This window comes from Styela clava, chromosome 7 (assembly GCF_964204865.1).
Source record: "Styela clava chromosome 7, kaStyClav1.hap1.2, whole genome shotgun sequence".
Lineage (NCBI taxonomy): Eukaryota > Metazoa > Chordata > Ascidiacea > Stolidobranchia > Styelidae > Styela > Styela clava.
Window position 1 is genome coordinate 8,124,035 of NC_135256.1, and position 10,711 is coordinate 8,134,745.

Genomic DNA, 10,711 nt, shown 5'->3' on the forward strand with positions numbered 1-10,711 from the left:
TTTTATTGCATGCGTATGTTTGCTCAATGTCACAAAAAAGCTCAAATCTAGAAGAGAAAAATTTGAAAATGGAATACGCTATATAGCCACACTTATTTCCATCATGATGAAAAAAGATGTAGATCATAGATATCACCAATAGATGCATTAATGTAAAACTCGCTGTTGCAGCTTATCTGTGAGTCTTACAATACTGAGTCATTACTGTGTTATACTTGTATCAGGACTGAGGCAATTTGATGGAATTCATATGAGAAAATAAGCAGGGAACAGTTGTACTGTTATGCTTTCCCTAGTCCTACACCAGTATATGTGACTGTGGTATTTCACTTCTTGTTACATTGAATTAAGGCCGGCCTTATTACCGATTCTTTATTTTCGAAAATTTAGTACAATATTTTATATTTATGCTAGCAGCATAGAGTGTAACGACAAAAACATCCTAATTGCATCTGAATTACTATAAATGGAAAATGCTCGCAAGAATATGCTTGAAGACGATAAAATTAACCACGATTAAATTAAATTAATTTCTAGAAAAACAATCGTTTACCCGACTACGATTGAGAACGAAAATTTCCATAAATATTAGAGACAATATTGTGGCTAATAGCGTTATTGGCTAACTCGGGCATCATTATTATTCTGGACTAGCTCAATTTCGTAATTCAGAAAGTCCAAATGTGCATAATGAACGCGGCACTAACAAGCGATAATTGGTCGACGCTTTATCTCGATCAAACATGATCGCTGGGGCTGAAGTAAGACAACATTCGCACAGTATGCTTGGCCTGGTATTCCTCAAGTATTATTTACTCCCACCTGTCCGTTATGACATTTGCTAGAAATAATCCGGAATGTTTTTTATTCCCGCTTGTATCGCGCTAACAAAATTAAAAGTAAATATTTTTTTTGTAACAGCTGAAAAAAGACGTTTATATTTTCGTTTACCGCCACTCGAATGGAAGCCTGACAAACGCAAACAAAATAAATACCGTATATATTTTAGGATGAGAAACATGATTGTCAATCAACATTGCCGACCGATGAACTCATTCAGTAATAAATAAATAGTTCTCTTCAAATTTACGCGAAATATTTCATTCAGAACAAAGTTTAAATTAAGTTTCAATCGAAATCAAATAATATCTAGACGTCGGTAGCTGTCATGCCAGGGCGTACAATAACTTAGTCGCAGCGCAGATGTGCTGTTGAAAATTTTCATCAAAATTGTCACGAATTTTCAGGTATAATGATCCATTTAAATTCGCGACACAGACGCAAATAAAATGACAAAAAAGCACAAAGAAAACAAAAGCAGAACATAAATAAAATAAGAAATATCACAAACGCAGTGCAGTTTCGCACGGTCAGCACAGGATTCACAAAATATAAATTCCCACTTAGAAGAAAGGTAAACGTTGAATTACAATAATAGTAACCTAAGTTGTATACCAAGAAATTTTTCATTTGCAATAAACTCATTCAGAAAGTTCGAACGTGTAATCAAGACATAAACATGACTGAATGGTGGTCAATACCCGGACTTAGAAAGACAAATAAAATAGCTATTGTGTACAGAAACTGGTCCAAAAAAACAAAACTGGTCTCACGAAGCCTCAGTCCAAACTGACTTTGTCACAGGATCGTCATCAATTGCCAACAATAACGTCCGTTGCCGACTCGGTCGGTCATATAAAGAAAAGACAGACAATTATTTTTTTTAAGTGTGAGATATATGTAAGGTTAGTTCTTTTTTTTTTGAGCATTGTCAGATGTTATCTATCTGGACTGTTTTGCACCAGTCACTAAGAAGTTGAAAATGATCACGAAAAGCTATGACCAGTTGGATGAACTGTAAAATAACAATTTTTCCAGATATATATATTGACAATTCGATGACTGTTGTATTTATATATTTTCACAGAGTGAAATGAAATATGACAGAATTCTCATTTTTAATTCACTCACCTGGACAATATTTAAACTAATTGGGATCTCACCAGGCAAAAGGCGTTGCTGATAAAAAGCAACAAAAAGGTTAAGATAACTACGGAAATCCGTGTCATTTGCCATATGTCACTTACCTCCAGATGTCTTAACTTGATTTTGCCTTTATAGCGCTTTCTTCTCATAATTTGTATCGTTTCTGGAAAAATACAATCAGTTAATTCTTTTATTTGTTCATCCTGAAAAGTTGCAAACGTAATCAGCCACGCACATTTTGGTAGATTTATATTGTGAATTGAAACAACACATCTATATGTAGTAAATTTAGAACTGATAGAGTGTATTCTTGCTTGTATTCTTACTTGAGTAAAGTTGAGTGAATTTCGAGTTTAACTCAAAACAAAATATGTACAAGAGAACTGTCCCGAAAGGCCTAAGACATGGTTCATTTTTAACCCTGGTGCGTATAAAACCGCTTTCCAAATCTATGATATACCCAAAAGTAAAGGTTGACGATGTACAAGGAAATGGTGACCTGGGTCGCTATACTTGTTGAAATGTTTTTTTTACTGCATTATATTTATATGCATACGCATCAAATAAAGATGCGTTTCAGAATTTAAATTTTACAAATCGAACTATTATGAATTCCTATGGCTAGACGCAATTATCAACAAGTAATCATTGAATGAATAAATGATATTTTAAATCTCGATTTCGATGTCGTTTTTGTCAAAATAATGAAATACGACTACTGTATATTGAGTAACACTCTGGAATAGATTAGTTCCTTTTTATATAAGATCCGAGGTTATCACTTTTGATATTAGCAAATGAAAAATGTATACTGTATGTATACTATGTAACTCAGTCAAATTAAGCAAGATACAACAAAAAGGTTTTCTTATTTAATTGATCTTTGTTATGTTCAAATCAGATAAAATAAAGAAAAATTTGCTCATAAATGTTACACGAGAATACGTATTGCACTGGAAACTGTTTAAGTCTACTCGAATACAAAAATATGCCTACAAAGTTACGTTTCGTGTTTTTCTATTTAAAACCACCGTAATCAGTGAACAAAAATGAATATTATAAAATCCTAATATTAAAGCATAAGAATTATTGTAAGAAATATTGCTTTTAATGCAATCAAAATCTTGTCAGTAATTAAACTTATTTCTGACGTAAAGTGCTGTAAATTTAAAAAATATTCCAAGTCATTTCTGGGGAGCCGAGTAAACAAATTATCCAGATGTAATTCATATATAGAAAAATCGGTTTATACGTAATTCGGAATAGATGTGACAAGATTATACCAACTGTTACTACAATAGCCTGAAACGTTTCGTCCGGGTAGTGGTTAAGAAATCACGTATAACGGCAAACTTGATTTATTATTTCTACATTCTGAATTGAGATATTAGACTCGTTCTCATACCTGCTGGCTTTTTGCATTTGAATATGAGAAAGACAATGTTTGTTTCATCCCGAATTCTAGATAGACCTTGCTGGTTCATCTGTCGCCCAATATCAATCTTCAATTCCTGAAACAAAAATAATAATAGATAAATGTTAATCTGACATAGTGAATATTAAATCATCAGCTGCATTTGAATGTTACGGTTAAAGATAATTTACTTTAGAGTGAATTTGAGTAAATTTCGAGACGTCAATTCAAGTGTCAGCTTAAATATATTCGAATTAAATGTATTGTTGGAGTTTCTTCATTTTTTGATTTGATCAAGTCATCTGAAATGACACGTATGTAAGTTTACGATAATTCAAACGCACACCGTCACAATCTTTATAATACACTTCATTTGGTTTTGATCAATTGTTGATATGGACTTGAGCAAAAGTCGCTGTTGTACAAAAGGAAAGAGTACACCACATCTGTATAATGAGAAAAATGTTTATAAATTAAGGTAAATTAGTTGCAATAAGTACGATGGAAAGTTTTTTTACCATCACCAAACGCGAACCCCATATCCTAAATTGCAGCACTTGGACAATATATTGTACCTGATTATAAATGTATTCGATTGAGTATCTGCAAAAGTTCTTTTTCTAATGCTCTTTTTGCTGCTTAAAAATAAAAAAGACGATGCAGAATTTAAATTTTACCGATTAAAAGTCGTGGTTGAACGCTATTATCCGTTCAATCTTCAAGCATATTTTTCTGAACAAACTCAGTTTATCAAGAGAGCGTAATAATAAAGTTTGCAAATTAATTTAACGTGTCGCCATTGTAGCGCAGAACAAAAATATATATATATATACTTTGACATTCTTAGATTGATGATTGATGTCACTTCAGACTGAAATTCATAATATATATATCTTTCTTTCGGTACTTTTCGGTGGCGAACACAAATTAGTTTAACTTTAAGAAGTCTATTCAGAATTAATACTTTTTTTACATAAAAAAAAATGTACTATAGCTGGCTAAAGTATTCATAGGCCAGGTAATATGTTGGTGAATTATTATATAATATTACCGGGTTTGCCTTTATGTTCTTTTCAGTTATACATAAGACTTAATACATTTGTATTATGAGCGGTGAGTTTTATCAAAAAAATCTAGTAAACAAATTGCCCACGTTCGGCAGGGGCCAGATATCTATTCTCTGAAAGTGAGGTATTACAATTTGACTTATAATAATGATATTTGCTGGTTAAAATAAACCGGCTTTCGACGTAACCAGTTGAAATTATTAAATGAATAAGGCAGAAACAGCTACCTTACATATTATTGTTACATTGTTTAGCTCGACGCTATCGAATGTTAAATTACTAATTTTCACTCAGAAAATATTATACCAAGAATGTCAAAATTATAGCAGCGGCTTGATATTTTTTTTATTTATCAAAATACATTTGCTTACCGTAATGTTGCGCCAAAAGCATCGGTAATGTCGAATAGCCCAATCTGCTGAGGTTAACCGCTCGTCATCACGTATCGCTACGGAATGGTTGAAAAGAGGGAATCGCTTCTCTACATTCCCGCTAAAATTGATTAGCGCTGTGACGTAATTAATAGGAATCAAATCAGAAACAGTCGGCGATAAAAGATTGAATAATAATTACTCGGGTTACTTAAGGTCGACGCCCGGAAATACCATGCGTCTCGTCGAAGTTTTATCATAATACTCCATGCATGGTGATAGGGCTTTTACTTATGACAACTAACTTTATTGCACGAAATCGATTTTGATTTATGATTAACATAGCAATCACCATGCTTTAATTTACTGGAGTTAGGTATGTTAATCTTTTTCCAACGTAAAATTTGGGGGCCTAATTTTTATAATCCTTGATTATCATGACATAGGCTATTACTGAAATACCATAGGTTACTGATACCGATAATGCAGGTTTAATAATAGCTTATTCTAAAGGCAATCTTGACGTGAGTATGGTACCCAATTTTACTAGACTGGATAGTTGCTAATACATGGGTAGTGCTTGTTTGAATGTGCTTTTGATTACTCATACACATATGCAAGTTGTTCTTTTCAGTGGCCAAATGTAGCGTCGTCGAATTATAGTTACCAATGCGCCGCGCCGTATAATTTGTACACCGTAATAATTATCCAAGTTCAGAATACCTTCCAATACAATCTGACGTTAAGTTTCTTCTCAATATTCACTTCAAGTTATGCTATTTTATTCTATTTATTATTTATCAATCCTAATAAAACTAAATACTCTAAACAAAACGACAAGCATACAATAAAGCGACAAGTATCAGGCAGCACAATGCAAGAAAATAGAATATAGCCTACACAATAAAAACACTTTGAACAGCACTGATGATAGCCAATTCCCTGACAACAACCAAAAATACAACGCTAAAATAACTGCAATGGCACTGTACTGAAACAATAATATCAGCCTACTGTCTTGAGTGTCTAGCATAAAAACATCCAACAAATTCCCATCCCGCAGTCACAAAACCACAAACAAACATCCCTGATAACCCACCGGAGACCAGAGGCACTCCCCCATGCAGAGACACTCATGACCAAAAACCAACCACAATGTACCGGTACCAACCACACCACTACACAGTACACACGCTAACAGCCACACCCGAAAGAACAGAACCGACAGTGTCACAGGCAGCGCCCCCAGTGCCAAAATACCAAATAAGGCAATAATATCACATGACAGCATTTAACAGATAAAACAAGGGTCGTCACACTTCGCAATTTCGTCGTAATTTTGGTCAGCATTGTCTCTGCGGCTCAAAGATATCAGGGATGTCGGAATGCGTTTTGGTACCCTTTAGTGATTTAGTTAACTGCAAATAATTTGGATATTGGCGGAACACGCGTGTAGTAGTTGGTCGCCTTTTTCGCACAAATTTTAGAGACGGCTTCCAGTATCGTTTCCAAACAAATCCTGACTTTCTGGGAATGAGAAACGACAATTTCTTTTAAGTAACTGAGTGAAGTTAGGTGCTTTGCGTTACTTAAAAACACATTCCTAGCTGTCTCCTTGTAAATTACAGGCATATAGACTTACTATCTTCATAGTGGTTTACGAATGTGGTCTCTCCCTTACTATTTTAATCCTGGCTATCTGTGGGTCAGACAAGTTATAACAAAATATTAGAATCTGTGTCACAATCCGAAGTGTGGCTTCTTGCTGGGATGCCAGTCACTGACCATACAGACCAGATTGTAATAGACTTGTGCATTTGTGGCCCGCCCTATAAAGTTTGTAAGCAGACTTTTTAAATTTTTACTATACATTTTTTACATACATTTTACTATATATACATAAGTATCTTTCGTGATTTTGGTGTAATTATTCCTGCCATCTATCTACGTTCAAAAGCCGGTTCTTATTATTAATATGTGTCAAGTCTTGCACCCTGGTGGGCATCAACGTCAGTTTTTTTTCTCGCAAAACTGTGCGTTCTGTTCGACGAACTCGAAAGATATTGTTCTATCATTGAGGACGAACGCTGAGCGCAATTATAGGAATGAACTTGGAGCCTAAGTTTGCAAATTAATTCCAATCTGGTTGCTTTCTTTCGTGTCGGCTTTGATCGTCTTTATCGCCAACGTAAAATAAAAAGTCAACAATATCTTGGGTATTGGTCGCCGGACTCGTTGTCTTTTTATGTTTGTATTTTTTTACATGTTATGTTCTCGTTAAATAGGATTTTGGAAATGTCGTCACTGCTTATCCGTCAATAATTCTGATGAAATTGACGTAATGGCATTGCTACTCATTAGTCACAAATCAGTATATATCGACTATTCGTTCAGAAATCTTCGTTATGTTACTTCATTAAAAACTTGTATTGGTGTTTCAAATTTTACGATACGGCCCACTAAAACTTATTGCGCGACATTGGCGCACATTATGCTCATTTAAACATTAAAGCAGTATCGTAGCTACTGAAAATGAATTAATAAAAACACTATAACGCAAATATAACACTCAATTTTGACGTGGTGTGTGTCTTCCTTGCGTGGTCGTCAAAAAACCGCAAGGGTGTTGTGTAATGATTGATTCTTTGATTCGGTCGCCCGCGAGTGATATGTCCACGCCCCGTATACCAGATATTCGAATAGTAAACTGCTATTCTAATATTCGAATAATTTGCTAGCCCTACCGAGTAACCAGAAAGCAATTATTAATTTGATTGATTTTATTTTAAACTCGCCTTTTATTTATTATGTAATTACCTACACCGAAATCAGGACTTATCTAGTCTTATTAAAGTTTGGTACAGACGTTTGCGGCCCGCCATTGATTTCGTCACGTGAAAGTGGCCTGCGAGACGAAAAAGGTTGGGTATGAAATTTTGTTTGTCTCGCGCTTAGTAAAATTTCTTTCCTGGCGACAAATTCTATGCTCTTCAAAAATTCAGAGCCGTAATTTTTGTTTCAACATGAATGTGGCAATTTAGTCTATTTTGACACACGACTATTTATCACCTCGCGACAATATTGATGAATTCAGCTTAACACGTGGTAGATCACTATCTATGTGAGGCTTTATTTCAAAACTCTTCAGCGGTTGATATTGCGGTGAGAAAGTTCGAACAACCTCCTCTTGCTTCCACGTTTCGCTTCTGAGTTAATGCATCTATTGCAGTGGTGCCCAACCTTTCTACCCTCGCGGACCGGTTAAATTAAATAAAATGTATTCGCGGACCGGCAAAAAGGTGGAACATAAAATAATAACATATACTTGCATAACAACATGAAGTGCTGGGCACCGATTTCGCGTAAAAAATACACCAAGAAAAACCTCACATAAAAAACATGTACATGCCAAATCATGTACAAACACAATTACCTCGAGCGAGAATTTGCTGCTGTTTCGTTGCCAATACAAGATTGCAAACGAGGCATAAAAAATGATTTTGCAACATCTAGCTCTGCAGTGGCTCACAGTCTATTTCTTTGCTTCGTTTTAGCTAAAGCTAACAATGATAAAGTTTTTTTCGTACAAGTAACTGGTTGAATATTTGGACAACAGTTTGATTGTTCGATTACCTAGCGATAAGCATTCGTTATCGAGAGAGCTCAAATATTGTGACAGTGATTCTTTTATAAATCTGGACTGTAAACTAGTGGTTTCATCATATCATCCCTCTGCATTTGATCGATGCCCCAGACAAATGAATTTATATTACGATGATAAAGTAGTTTCTAACTTGGCACCAGGGGGTCAAAATCCTGCTGTGCATCACCTAGAAAAGATCTTAATGTTTTTGTTGCGCGTCTCATGACCACCTGCTGGGCCGCAACAAGTTCATATATTGCTGGTTCCCAAGGCATACTCTGTAATATTATACCATTCGTGACTGTTTTCTAGTTTAAACAAAGAAATGTTCATAACCCTATATTTGAATGGAAATATTAATGAAGAAAAGCACGCAGAACGGAAAAAGCACGCATGCTGATTTCCAGGTTTATGAATCTTGCGATATTTGACGGAGCGATTTCGCGATAAATCGGAAACGAAAAGTGTGATCACACGGCGCCAAGACGTTGCCAGGCGATTAATACCGCCCTCACCAAACAGTAATATGACGGCGGAAGAGAAATGCGTAATAAACCAACGTAAATCCGTCTTTTCGGATTCGATAAAGCGATCGAAACGGCAGAAAATCAACAAAACGAAATTTCTCATTGAACGGCAAAATAGCTTCGTGGACCGGCAACGGCGGTTGGGGACCACTGATCTAGTGCGTCAATATGCTTTTTCTGATTTGGATGGCGTCTTAGATAGTCAACTTCCCATCCAAGATTTGCCTTTTCCAAATCACTATTAGGTGCCACTTCCCGACAAATTTTGCGATAAGCGATAAATTTGCGTCACCAGCATACAGAAATCAATGTACCTGAGCGTGACATACACGTGTGTGACTTCACAATGACCAGTGATCACCAAAATACGCGTGAAACATAGAACGAGCATTCTAGTTAAGCATTAATAAATATGACATATAAAATATGAGCCACGCTTTGATAACGAAATGTTGCAACTTGCAACTGCGCGAGAATGAGATTTTACTGCGCAAATGTTCTGGTGGCACTGCGCAATTGCGCAGTTGCGCAGCTTAGAGAGAACCTTGGTCGCGGACCATCATAAAACAAAACTTATGGTGGACTTCGTTCTTTTTTTAGTATTTTGTATTGCCGCTTTTCAATTTAGAAAATTTGGGTTGCCACCTACTAGAAAAAAAATTTATTCTTCGTTGTTCGAACTCGCAAGAAACACCACGAGGGTACCTATCGACGCGTGTTTTCGTCGGAAATCTGCAAGTGAGTTGTGAAATCCCGTCGTTTGATTAAGCGACGCGCAAGTGACCTGTCGCGTCACCTGTTACCAAATTTTCGAATAGTAAATTGCTATTCTATTAGTTAAATATTCGAATATATGCCCAGCCCTACTCAGTAACCAGTAATTATTGACTCGATTAATGTTATGTGAATAAACTTGCTCGCCCGTGTCCGTGTGCTACAGCTAACCTGCTTCAACAGCCCTCGCAGGCCGAACCGTTCATCAGACGCACAATTCGTCATAATCTAGGTCGATTAGATTCCAGCATAACTTTGAATTTGTTATTCGCGCGAATGAGCGATAGCTGAATTTTCTTACATCGCCTGTCGGCCATTGAATACGAGGGCGGTCGTAGACATTAGTTCGCGCCAAGCATTAGCTCGTGTAACTGCCATTGGAGCGGTGTAATGAAAATGCACACCAGTTTGCAAACACCAACTCGCAAAATGCTCTCAAAATAAGCATAAAGATATTTCAATTGTATTTTGGAAGATTGTTCCGGGGGTCACGGGACTTTATTGTGAATTAAAAGAATTCATAATTATCTATTTTTATTTAGACATTAATATCAACTAAATTTCATGTGTTTATCTAAACCATGTGTTTAGTATTCCATACTAGTATTCCATTCAGTTTCTTGATGAGGGTTTTTCAAAACATTTCGGTGTCTAGTCCACGTTCACGGTGCTTCTAGAGAGCCTGCCAGCAACTCCTCAGCAAGTCACCATGTATATATTATATATACTGAATTTATATTTCATATACTCGTATACAGAACACCTCAATATTCAAATGTGCATATTCCTCGGCATTGAGCAACTAGTGTATTTACCCACTGATTGCTTCCTTTCACAGTTTGTTTAATGTGGTTTACATGTTCATGTACAGCATCGGTGCAAGTACGATGTAAATTTATATTTAACATAGTGTTTCATTCATGTTGACT

General features: G+C 35.8%; 1 long non-coding RNA gene across 7 annotated transcripts; it reads right to left on the reverse strand.

Moving 5' to 3' along the window:
* Positions 1–357: 357 nt before the first annotated feature.
* Positions 358–5,676, reverse strand: LOC144425113 (uncharacterized). 7 transcript variants are annotated; one of them, XR_013477269.1, is made up of 7 exons: positions 5,562–5,676; positions 4,839–4,975; positions 3,976–4,035; positions 3,747–3,846; positions 3,392–3,497; positions 2,088–2,149; positions 358–1,855 (listed from the first exon to the last, which is right to left on the reverse strand). It is a non-coding gene; the product is annotated as an uncharacterized LOC144425113 (long non-coding RNA). The 7 variants fall into 7 exon arrangements; XR_013477271.1 differs by having other exon boundaries at positions 358–1,682; positions 5,562–5,675; XR_013477270.1 differs by having other exon boundaries at positions 358–1,692; positions 5,562–5,675.
* Between the last annotated feature and the right edge of the window lie 5,035 nt (positions 5,677–10,711).